The sequence below is a fragment of the Lonchura striata genome, chromosome 8, assembly GCF_046129695.1.
Source record: "Lonchura striata isolate bLonStr1 chromosome 8, bLonStr1.mat, whole genome shotgun sequence".
Classification (NCBI taxonomy): Eukaryota; Metazoa; Chordata; class Aves; order Passeriformes; family Estrildidae; genus Lonchura; species Lonchura striata.
Genome location: NC_134610.1, coordinates 8,997,495 through 9,009,928, shown reverse-complemented (window position 1 = coordinate 9,009,928; position 12,434 = coordinate 8,997,495). Strand labels below are relative to the sequence as shown.

General features: G+C 38.9%; 1 long non-coding RNA gene across 1 annotated transcript; it reads left to right on the top strand.

Moving 5' to 3' along the window:
- The first annotated feature begins 6,172 nt into the window (after window positions 1-6,172).
- Window positions 6,173-11,342, top strand: LOC116183866 (uncharacterized). Its single transcript, XR_004148562.2, has 2 exons — window positions 6,173-6,475; window positions 8,804-11,342. It is a non-coding gene; the product is annotated as an uncharacterized LOC116183866 (long non-coding RNA).
- Window positions 11,343-12,434: the final 1,092 nt, after the last annotated feature.

Below are 12,434 nucleotides of genomic sequence, written 5' to 3'. Positions count from 1 at the left end.
TTTAATAAACTGTTCAAATTGTCTTCAAAACAGAAATCTTTCCACCAACAGCTGAGTTAGAATTTACTTCTAAAAAAAATTACTCTCACAATAAAGAAAGATAACCTTCCACTATCTGAGAAACATATGAGAAATAATAGTGTGAGAAAGTTAATAAGCTGGGAAAGTCACCCCAAATTTTAGCTACTGAAGCTGGGAGGACGGAGATTCTTGTACAATATAGGATTGCACAAAAGGAAGAGGTCAAGTATCCTGGGATTTTGGTTTCACCCAAATAAGTACAGACTGACTCGTGGCATTGACTTCCAAGCTTGTACAAATAGATGTGAAATGAAAAAATGAATGAAGCAATATTAGAAATGTCAGTGTATCAGAGCCTGAACAATACCAGTATTTCGGCAAAACTTCTACCCTGTTTTGCAAGCCCTGTAAGCTTTCTGAGCTGAGCAATAATGACTATTTCTTCATATCCCCTCATTATAACTTTCCTACAAATAGGTCTTGACAGTAGAGTCATTATCCCAAACTTCTAGGATACAAAAGATTACATATATTGAGACTCTTTTGTTCTCTCCATATGACCCTCACATTACCAGATGGCAAATTACTGCATTTTTCCTCCTAAAGGGCTGGGAAGATGTAGCCCATACTGACTTAATCTGAGCTTGATGAAGTGGTTTGTATTTGAGATAACAAGATTAGATTATCACAGTTTATTAGTTTAAAGTCTTTGTGACAGAGCCTTGTGTTACCTGATATTAAACCATGAATCATCTCTGCGTGCATGCCATGGGCCAAGTTCTCCCCTGGCACAAAATGACACAACTCCACTGATGTCCTCAGAGCTGCCCGTGCCAAGCCCAGCTGAGGATCTGGCCCTTATCACACAATTTGTAACTGAAACGTCAGCCTTTAGAGAGTTCCCCAGCTTGATCTACCTCACCAGTCCTGGTTAGTCATGCCCTGGGGGTAGCCATGGTAATCTCCTTTCAATCTGTGCTTCTGGAATGGAATTGTTTGGAAATAATTCTTTCAGCTGCACACCTTGCTTTTGGGAACTTTGCCAAGAGGCTTCTTGCTCTGTTTTGAAATAAAGACTCACATCTCTACTGAGATTTTGGCTCTATTCCCTGTTGCAGAATTTTCAGTAAGTTATTAGGTGCATCATTACCCCATTTCATTTCCTGGCTGTTCTAACTACCACCCTCCTACTTTTACACTCAAGCCACCAAGATCTTTTCCTCAACCCTCTCCCTGAGTACCTGATCCAAATCCCACTGAACTCCATTCAAAGTTTCCCAGCAAACTTTCTTAGACTCCTAGGAGAAAATAAAGAAAGATATCTAAAGTTTTTGATCTTTAAATCTTTTATGTTACAGGTTGAGATGCTGGAGTGGAGCACAGAGAAGCAACAGGAAGATGAGATTTTCATTACTGCAATGTCTTCTACAGGTTTTCCTCTGCCTCTGTACCTGCAGGGAGAAAATCTCTTGGCAAGCACCTGGTTATGGACTTTGTGTCCATTTGGACCATACTACTTCCTGCTGGAAATGAGCAACTGACTTCTCTGGAAACTTTCTACAATTTGCTCAGGTTTATAATTTTCAAGGAGAGAGAAGATTCTGAAGATGTGAAATAACTATTTGTGGGTCTCTAAATTTACTGTGAGTCTCTGAATTTCTTTCATAATATACCAGTGGGGTATCATGCTGAATCATATTTCTGAATTCTCTGTGTTCAGTCTCATAGAATGCCTTGTTAGGATCAAGACCAGGAGAAAAAGATGAACATGCAGAAAGGTTTCCCTGAATAATGAACATTGTTCATCCTTTGGATTCAAGTAGTTAGCTAAATAATTAGATTTTTCTAGAGAGAAAGAAAAACTGCATGCGACGGGAGCATCTTCCATCCAAATTTACATACTTCTGAAGGCTGATAAATCTAATCTTCCTGAATGCACAAAAAAATCAAATAGTAGGAGATCTCTCCTTTGCCTATGCCTCCAGTCACATCTTGCACTCTGGTAAATAATCTCTCTCTTTCTGGACTTCTGCCCCATGTCTGTATGTCCTCTGCTTCCCTCTCCTCACTTCAGCAAATATTCCTCAATGGCCAGGCACTTGCCTGTGCTGTTTGGGTGATGACATGTTTCTTGGCTTTGATTTGGAGGCTGCTATAGTTTCATAAGTGACTGTAAGTGCTTCTTTTCAGCTCTCTGGAATGAAGGGCAGCTGTTACACCTTGGGCCTCAATAACATTTTGTCCAGCCAAGACCGACTTCTTCATCACCTCATGGAGCCAGCACTGCTCCTGAACACTCTGTTGGCTTGTCCTCTGGGATCTAACATCCTTCTGGGTCTGCTGATTTCCTCTTCTCCCATTGCTCTGGTACTTCCTTCATCTCAAACAGACACAAAAATACTCATGAACAATGCCACTGAAATCCCCTTCAATGCTTGCTTGTCCTTCAGGTTTTAAAACCTGGCTGTATTTGGGACTGAGATTGCTGTTGCTTCAGCTCTTTGGTTCCATGCTACTGCTTGTATTAACCATTTCATGTAAAAATTTTAAATTCCCAGATTTTTTAGTGGACAATTTGAACTCTCAGATTTTTTTTTAGTGGACAAATTGAACTCCCTACCTGATTTTTTTTTTTTTTTTCAGTTTCTTTGCTCATACAGACTAACAGCTTGGATGCTGGCTTGGTTCTGAGAAACAGAAGCTGCCCCATGTGACACCCAGTGTTTTTTTTCAGAAGCTATTCTCCTTATTCTTAATGGTCTTTTATAGAGAACCTCTCAATACAAAAGTAGGTGAAATTGCACCCATCGAAATTGTGCATGTTTGGTCCTGGAGCAGAAGATCAATAGCAGAAGTTTGTTGAGCTTTTTACTTCTGACTTGACAGGAAACTATCAGAGGGAATATCAGAGAAGGCAGAGATGAATGAGGGAAGGATTCCTAGAACAGTGGAAGAATTCCTGCTTTACAAACTCTTTTTAGGGGAACAGCACTAGTTCTTCAAAGAAAGGAATGGCTCTGCTGCCAAGTGTTTCAGAATATTAATGATCCAGTTTTTGCCAAGTGTTTGGAAACACAACCATGGAATGGTTTGGGTTGAAGGGATCTTTAAAGGTCATCTAGTCCAAGCCCCTTGCTGTAAGCAGAGATGTCTGTGATTCCAAGAGGTTGTTCAGACTCCTGACCAAACTTGCCTTTAACGTTTCCAGGGATGAGGCTTCTGCCACTACCAGAGATGCAGCTCTGGTAAATCACTTGGGAATCTCTCCCTGACCTCAGCTCCTATCTAGACCAGATCTCAACAGAGCTTTAAAAGATTTCTTCAGAAAAGTAACAGGAACAGTTTCAATTCGGTGCTGGGAAATGAGACACTCGGCACTAACAGATTTAATATTCATCTTGTCACATCCTAGGTTGCCCTACTGATCTTTGAGCTGCTCACAAAAAGCATCCTATTGAGTTTCTGCTGAAATCTCTTGAATGCTCAGCAGCACAACCATGTAGAGAAATATACAGAACAGGAAATTATTTCCTCCCCCAAAATTTTGATGCACTGTTTACAGATAAAATGGCAAAGTGCAGTAAATATATGCTTATGAGCACATTTGATTGTACACTTATAAAAATATTCAGCTTAGAAACATTTTATTTGAAATTTCTGAATATTAAAACATAAATGAAATTTTGTTATCTATGTGTACTCAACTTTATTTGAAATGCTATTAAAGCTTCAGACTATTCAAACAATAATACTCTGGATGTCTAGAAAGCCTTCCAGGCTTCATGAGGGCTTTTTTCAGGCTCTTCACAGACATTAATTAAAGCCGTGAGAAACTCTGTGCTCTTGGTACTATTTACAGCTATTTAGTACTACCTCATGTGCTACCTCTAAGGCCAAACAGCAAATCAGTAACAAAACCAGTGTCAGAATTGGGGTATCAGAACTGCTGAGACCTGCCTGAGCTATTGGGCATTGTCTTCCACCAGACCATACTGTCAGTTGTGAAAACAACTTTTGATTGCTCAGAGAACCATCCGAGTACAGTTATTATTAATACTTATCAAAAAAAGGCTGTGTAACCAGTCTGAAGGAAAACCCCCCAAACTTGTAAATGTGCTATTGACAGGCAATTTCATTAAATCTGGTTTCACTTTATTTGAGTTATATATTCTATTTCATAAAAACCTTATCGTAAAGATCTAAATCTGTGAAGAAAGACATTAAGCAATTCTTTATTATCTCTGCTGGTCCATTAAAACAAATAACATCTCTCCCTTCCTCTATTATTCCAGGGAGTGCAAGGGCTGATGTATTTTGGGATAATTGCTTTGGCATCCCAGGTTTATTCTGTCACTGCTGCTGTGCAAGTGCAATATTAAAGGAGTAATCATTTTTTTTTCTGTATGACCCATCACCATGGTATATAAGCAATATACAGGCTGCAGATTTTGTAATAGGTAAGCTTTTCAAAAATTTTATTGACAATTTTTTTTGATAAAGACACATGTCAGACTGCACCCAGTTTATTCATACTCTCTAAGGTGTTCTCTAGCTTCGTAATTTATTAACAATGGTCATTAGTTACACTGACAACTTAGAAAAACAGATTACTTAGAAGTTATGATGGGGTAATTCTGCTTCTTGGAGCCTCTGCAATGAATCACCATTTTCCCTCCCTCCCTTGACCTAATTTCAAAATCATATACCTGTGTAAAATATTGTGATGAGAATTGTGTCTAATTATCTTCAAATTTTTTTCTTTTAATTGCTAGAAGGATACTCATTCTTGAATAAGGGAGGTATTAATGATGTAATAGTGTTAAAGAGTCCTTGAAATCTAGATTAATTATTAGTTGTGTGGACTTCTGAGAGTTTTTGATGTATTCATTTGCATTCACAAAGATGGCTTTTTAATTAAAGAGAGTTTTTGAACTTATACAAATGAGCCTTTTGCAAATGTCCCTAGAAACGTGGAAAGTGTTAAAAGTGAGAAGAATCAAAATTTTCCTGAAACATTACCTCCTGCTGCAAACACTGAATGACCAAAAGCATTTGAAACTCCAGACCTCCAAGACCAAGCAGAATTATAAAAGCCTGTGCTTGTTTCAAATACCACAGAAATGGTTCTGTACAAAAGAGCAATGTCAGAATATCTGATTTCCATTTCAGCTTCCACCACAGCATATGTTTCTACCTTTACCTGCATGCTTATTTTTTCCTCTTTAGAAATTAGATCCTCTTTCCCAAGGACTCCAATGTTAAATGTTTCCTCATTGTAACTCTTATGATCCCTTGTTGCCACCTCAGACTTCTGGTTTTTCTTTCTTTCTTTTTCTTTGTTCGAGATCAAGAGAACAAACCGAAAGCTCTCAGTCTCCAGGTCTGTTTCACAGATTTATAAATGGTACCATATTTCCTGTATTACGGCCATTCAGCTCTTAATGCAGCCTAACATCTAATTTACAATTTTGACTGCTGCTACATATTGAATTTGAGCAGATGTCTTTACTGAGCTGTCCATAGTGATGCCTAAATCATTTTCTTCAGAAGTTCACAGCAAATTCAGATCCCAGAGGTGTGAATACTTAGTTTAATTTGTACCTTCTAAAGCAAATTATTTTGTAAATAAGTGGAATCTCATCTGACAGAATACTGCCTGATCTCATTTTTGTGAGATCTACCCAGACCCACTCATACACCTCTGCCAGGGCTGGCTGCCTAATTTCAGTTTTCAGTATGAGCATAACACCAGTCCCTTCCCACAACTGTGGATCTTTTCCAGCACTGGGACCTTCAAACCTCCTCCATGGTCCTGTCTGTTCCACAGCTCCCTCTCACACACAAAACTGTAATCCAGAATTACAGGTGTATTTAGTTTGGTCTTGTGATAACTTTTTAAAGTCTAGATCACAAATACCCACTGATCTTCTCATGCCTTGTCTTGTTTAAGTCTTTGTAAGGGGGAATAAAACAGATTTATTTGCATCTATTTCCTCCTATGCTCTTCTTGAAGATAAAGTAGTTCAGAGTGCCACTATAATCTTTATAACTTTTGGCTGTTATACTATATCTAGTATATAGTGTATATATATATATATACACTATAGTATATACTATATATATATATAGTACTATATAGTACTATATAAAGTACTATACAGTATAATGTATATAGTGTAAAGTACTATATAGTATAATGTATATATATACTATATAGTATAATGGCCAGCACTAGCTACCTGGCCGAATATACTATATACACTTATAAAGCATCTATTTCATGTTTCATTTCCAGGAGAATAAATGCTTGATCTAAATTTCCCTAAAGCAAAATAAATATCTGACTGAATCAGGGCTATTTTTAAATTTTTGCTGTTGTTCATGCCCTCTGTTTTCAGATCTTTTGTCTCTGATGATGTCTAAACTTGATGACATGTGCCAGGTACAGGGTAATGTAGGTATTAATCTTTCAATATTTTTGGAAAATAACATTAAATGCCATTCTGTTTCCCATTCCACTTCTATGTTTATTCATATTTTCATTTTTGAAAGTGCTTCTTTTCTGTTCTGAGGCATTCAAAAAATTAATTTCAGCCTCTGGTTACTTGTTTTTCCAATTTCTTGTAGTTCTCAGACATGGAAACATATATTCCCACCTTCCAGGAACTTTTCCTTCTTTGCTTCAGTTGAGGAAAAGTTTAATTTTCAAATCATATTTTCTGTTGCTTGAATAGACATTTGCAACTTGGGTTTTGACTGTTTCTTCCCTGGTAGTTTTCCTGCTCTGTAATTGTATTTGGTACTGAAATGTGAACACTATCCATGGTTCTGTCAGTATTTCCTTAAACATATTCTGTGTTGATTTCCTTCCCTGAATTTTCCACGGAGATAAACAATGTGTTTTTTTCCTTCCCTTTCACATGTATACATATCTAGGTAAATTCCTTAAAAGCCAATTGCAAAGGTGAAATTGCCATGGCTTCTTCATGCCATGAGCACAGTGTTATTTAAGGTCTCATGCCGTGTACCAGCTCATGTCCTGCAGCAGAGGGGTTGTTCTGAGCAGCAGCACCTCCTGTCACCCAGATATTCCTTTCCATGACCATCTTCTAAGGCAATGCTCAACCAGCTAAGCCAAGACAGACAAAGGCATTAGTTCTTCACCAAATTGTTTGTTGTCCTCCTTCTGGTGTTTTCCAGTGACCTGCAGCATTGGAATTGTTTCTATTGCAGTTCCTGCTGCTCTTGGTCTTGCCGTGAAATGGGAATTTTACCTGTGATGTTTCTGCATCAAGGTCTGCATGAAGACCTTGAGACCCCATGAAGTTCTCCTTGAAAAACAAGAGGAAGAAAAACACACACCTGAATAAATATTTAATAGCTGGAGAGTCAGGTCCCAGGAGATGAGTCCTGGAGGCTCAAGTTGTGATTGTGTCTGCTTTTGAGGGGCACCTTAAACCTGAACTTCTGACAGCTGGGTGAAAGATGCAGTCAACAGACTTGTGGAGTCTGTCTTAAAGCAGCTTCTCTTCTTTGGAATAAAAGTAAAGATTATTATTACACAATGTGAGTGAGTTAATGATTGCTGGTGCCATCACTAATTTGTCTTTCTCATTTTCTTTGAAAGCTTTATTCAAATTGATATTTTTCTCGGGAAGATTTTGCTTTCTCCAAGACAAACTCAAGTGGAAATACTAGAGAGTCCAAAAATTCCCTCACATATGCAATTCCATTGAGTCATCTTCTTTTAACCTTCACAGGTGAATATCTGCACTTAGCTTCAGAAAACATTTTGGTTTCCTGTATAGTTGCAGAAATTTACCCATCCCTGATTTAAAATATAGATTTTGCTCATATACTTAGACCCACAGTTGGTGCTTAACCAAATTCCTTGATCTAGCACTTTTATTGTGTACAGAATTCATCTGGTTTTAACATTTCCTCAAATCTTTGGTTTAAATAAATCTTCCCAAAAAATTCATGGTGTTCCTTGAAGGGACGCTGTTTTCATGTTGCTTAAAATGTAAACCATCCGTGCAATGTAAATGCAAACCTCCAGGCAATTCATTTTCTAATTTGTTTTCTCCCGCATTTGAAACACAAGAACATGTACTTCATTTACATCTATTATTACTATATTATAGATATTGTTATTATTATTAACAGTATTATTATTATTTACTCTGGGGGTGCTAGGTACCCTCAGGCAGATAAATTGTAAATTGAAACCAGATGTCCAACGAATTGATGGCAAGATTTCCAAGCAGGACTGAAATATTTTCCTAAAATTCACAATGCTGCAGATAAACCAACTCGAGCCTGTGTGACAAACAGGGAACAGACCACGGCAAGCCTGAAATTATGTCACATATAGCCTTGTGTTTACACAAAACTCCCACTTTTCACAGTTTTAAGTTTGCTCTTCAAACACATAGTGAAAAAATGACAAAACAGTTAGAGAAAGTAAGAGGCTACAGTAAGATTAGAAAATAGGGAAGGTACATTCGGAAGCCATTAACAACCCAGTGCTACTAACTAAAGCTAGCTTTAAGATAGTCCCTCCTGGGAGGATACTTCAAAGATCTTAGAATAAAAAAGGCAATTTATTGGCTAAGAGATCTTCTTAGAGGCCCCAAATTTCCTACCCAGCCCATTTGTTTTCCATCCCTCTTAAATCTTAAAGTCACCTTTGCAATTGCTCAAGATCTTTAAGGAATATTTTTTTTTTTTTAGAAATTACACTAATTGGCCTATTTTTACTCCCCTCTCTTTGCCCTTAAAGACTAGGAAGCTTGGTGCCTAAAAATAATTCGGAGTGAGGGGAAGTGTGTGCTCTCCAGATGGCGATCAGCGAGGGAGCTCCGCCAGCCCGCGCTCCGTGTGCGCTACCTGCGCTCCCGGCTCCGCCAAGTGAACCATTGCAGGGGCTGAGAGCAGCCAGCGGGATGTAGGGCACCGAGCTGCCCTGCTGAGGCTATTCCCACCCAACTGGGGCTCCCACACTCAGAAATGTCACAGCAGGCTGAGGAGGAACAGAACCCATCTCTCTGCAAAGCTCTCCTTGAGAACCGGGGGCTGATGGCAGAGTTTAACGCCTGAATCTGGCCGAAAGTCATCGGGAGGGCGGAACATGGAAAGACAGACCTGCAGCAGAGATGTGTGATCCCAATGAGCTGTCCTCAAATGATACTTTAATCGTCTGCAGCACTCTCAAAAATACTGCTACCACTAATTTGCCCTTGAAAGAATGTGGCAAATTATATCAAGGGCTTGTCCTCGTGGCCCTGTGCTTGGACACTGGGAGATACCCAAAGCTAACCTGCAGTTTGTAACACTGCAGTGAATCCTGCTGTGCTCTGCTCCTCTGCAAGAGTCACAGCCTGTGCTGATGGGGCTGTGTTGATTTTCTGCCTCGAGCATTTAAGAGACAAAAAAAGCATAATCTCCAAGACCTCCAGCTATACCTAGTAAAAAAATGAAGTATGTGCTTAATATTAAATCTGTGAATCTCACTAAATTTGCATGTGTTAAGTGGTGAGTTTTTTATAGGACCATAGAGCACCCTTAGAAACTGAAAGCTCTCAGCATAAACACCCATTAAAAAAATAGGACTAATATGTCCGTATTTGTTAGAACAGGAAATGAAGAAAAGTGTTAATTGGACTGTTTGAAATTGTTGTTTAGCACTACAAGCTTCCAGGACATACAAACAGGCTATGCTTGAATCACGTGCACTGTTCCAAGTTGAAAATACATACAAATATCTGAGAGATGTATATGTAAATCAGGATAATATTTTACTTTTGGAATTTTGGGTAGAGGCTGATTTTGGCTGGTAATAAGGAGTTCACCACCTGCTTTTCACTTATATAACACTGTTTTTCCTCTCATCAGATTCTTCTAATGAGCAGGGAGGAATGGGTTATTAAATTAGCCAATCAGTGTTTTGAATAGGTACCTGCCAAAAAAGGGATTTACACACGAGAAGGTAAGAAAGTTGTAGAGCCATGGCAGACAGAAGAGGCCATAAAGTGTTGAATCTTTTGTGCATTAAGCCAAATTTATTTCCTAGACATCAAAAGATACTTTCTGACTTTTCTGTGCAATGTCTGTAATCTCTTTTATTTGTACATTCATGAAATGCTGGAGCCCTCTTTGGCTGCTGATTCCTGAAACCCCCGGGCCACAGGGTCTGGCACAGCCCCACACAGGTTGGGAATGCCCCAGAGCCAGAAAATTCAGCCCCATTTGACATTTTTAACCAAAGTTTCACAACCTATCTCCTCTTGCAGGTGACTGAGGAGGAAGAGAGCAAAGCAGGATCAGAGCCAATGTGGTGTCTCCTAATATCTGTCTATAAAGGAGAATTTAAATGACATTTCAAATGAAGAAGAAAAAGATCCCCCTTGTCTAGTTTGTGCTGAATACTTTTCCCCATGGTATTCCTCATGTTTAATTTTTAGTCATTTGCACTCTGATAGAGATCAAAGATTTCTGTCAAAATACAGTTTGCACTGAAGTAGGTATTTTGCAAACATACAGGGAGATATTTTTCTCCCCTGGTGTATCAAAATTTAAAACTAGTCTGAAATGACTTGCAAAAGGAGTGATTCCAACAGACTTCTATCTCTTGATTGCTTGCATTTTTAAAAGAATTATACTGAAGTAGTCTATTTTCATTTTCTGTCTCTATAAAATGCACCTTATAACCCTTGACTTGTAGAGACATTTAGCAGCAACAAACAAACATAGGAATGATAATTCGAAAACTGTTACAAAAATAATCAGTGAGCAGGTTCAAAAGATTTGAGATGACATTGCATGAAAAGGTGCTATTTTCCTGCTAGAAGGCATTTTATGTCAGAGAAATGTTCAGTAGTCTTTTATGATTTTATCTGAATAAAGTGAGAAAGTAAGTTCAAGATTTTTTAGGAAACCAGGCAAAAACTCCAAAACAAATACATGTCAAAATGAAGGGATTGCTTAAAGCACTCAGGGCTGGAGTCCCCGTGTATATCTCTCTATCATTTTATCTGCATGAAGGGAAGATCTCTTGCAGGTTGACAAGGAGGAATTGTAACCTCAGGAGAAGGGAAGCACTCTTCCCCCAACCAAAGAGAAATATAATTTGATATATTAACACTTCAAATCTCCCTGTTTTCTAAACAGCTTCAGGTGCTTCCTGTGAGTGTTTTTAATAAGGAAAAGATAAATCCAACAGGTAAATTTTAAGACCAAATCAACTTTGGTTTTCCAAGCTGAAAGGAGGACACATTTCTGTCAGGGCAGCCATCTGTAACACCAATGAAATATTTCAGAGATGCTGTGTGTCTACTTGCCAAAACCAAACAAGCGCATGACCAAAGGGACTCACTAAAAGATTTTTCTGTTCATAATCTCCTGTTTCCATCTAAGATCACCCTTAAACCCATTTCCCCTCATCTTCTGAGAGATGCCACCTCAAACCTCCACCCTTGGAGAGTCAGAGCAAGACTGTGTCCCCTCTCAGGTGCCTGGAGTTAACCCCACTGCAAGGACAGCATCAGCATGGTGCCACGGCTGCCACAGCAGCAGCAGCTCGATGTTGTCCTGGCACACGAGCAGCACGTGTGCTCCTGCAGGCAGAACACCAAGAGCCCCCAGCAGCCCTTACCCCCAGCAACCACCACATCCTCCCCTCCTTGTTGTGGCCATTCCTCCTCAAAAGCTCACACTTATCCCTCTCAAGCACCTTTGCCACTCCAAATCTGTTTTCTCACAGGACTTTTTGCTTTATCATAACAATCTGTTAACATTGGCTGGACTGACACATATTGTCCAGGCTCTTTTATGCGGGTTGGGGAAAAAAAACCCTCCACCTTTCCATTTTAGATCCTTATTTCTCTGCCCGCAAAAACTCCCCATAAGAATGCTGCTTTTATTATTGCTGTATATTTTTATCTTGCTCTTTTATACCTAACAAATTGCTGCCCCCTGCCCATGCCACCTGTTCTCACCTCTGGCCAGCACTTCCTTTAGTTTTTAATTACCATTTCACTTACCTGTTATGACTCTATGCAGAATAACTGACACTAGAAAACACTGCACGTTGCTCTCTTGTCATTGAGATGCTGGCTAGACTGGTTGTTGTCTTGGCCATGGGGACAGGATTCCACTCAGAGACCCTAAGCAATTATCTTTCTTCTTCCCCTTTGAGGTTGGAGCATAGTATTGGTAATTAAATTCATACTTCTGTTTGTTGTGGTTTTTTTCTTATATGTTCCCATTTCCCAGAAACCTTAGGCAAAGGATTTTCTGCAGGGATGAAGAAGGATCTGAGGCTGGTTTGGCTTAACTCTGGAATACAATCTGGATTTAAGAGTTACATGGTGAATCATTATGTATTTTTATTTTTTATTAAAAAAAAAAAAAAA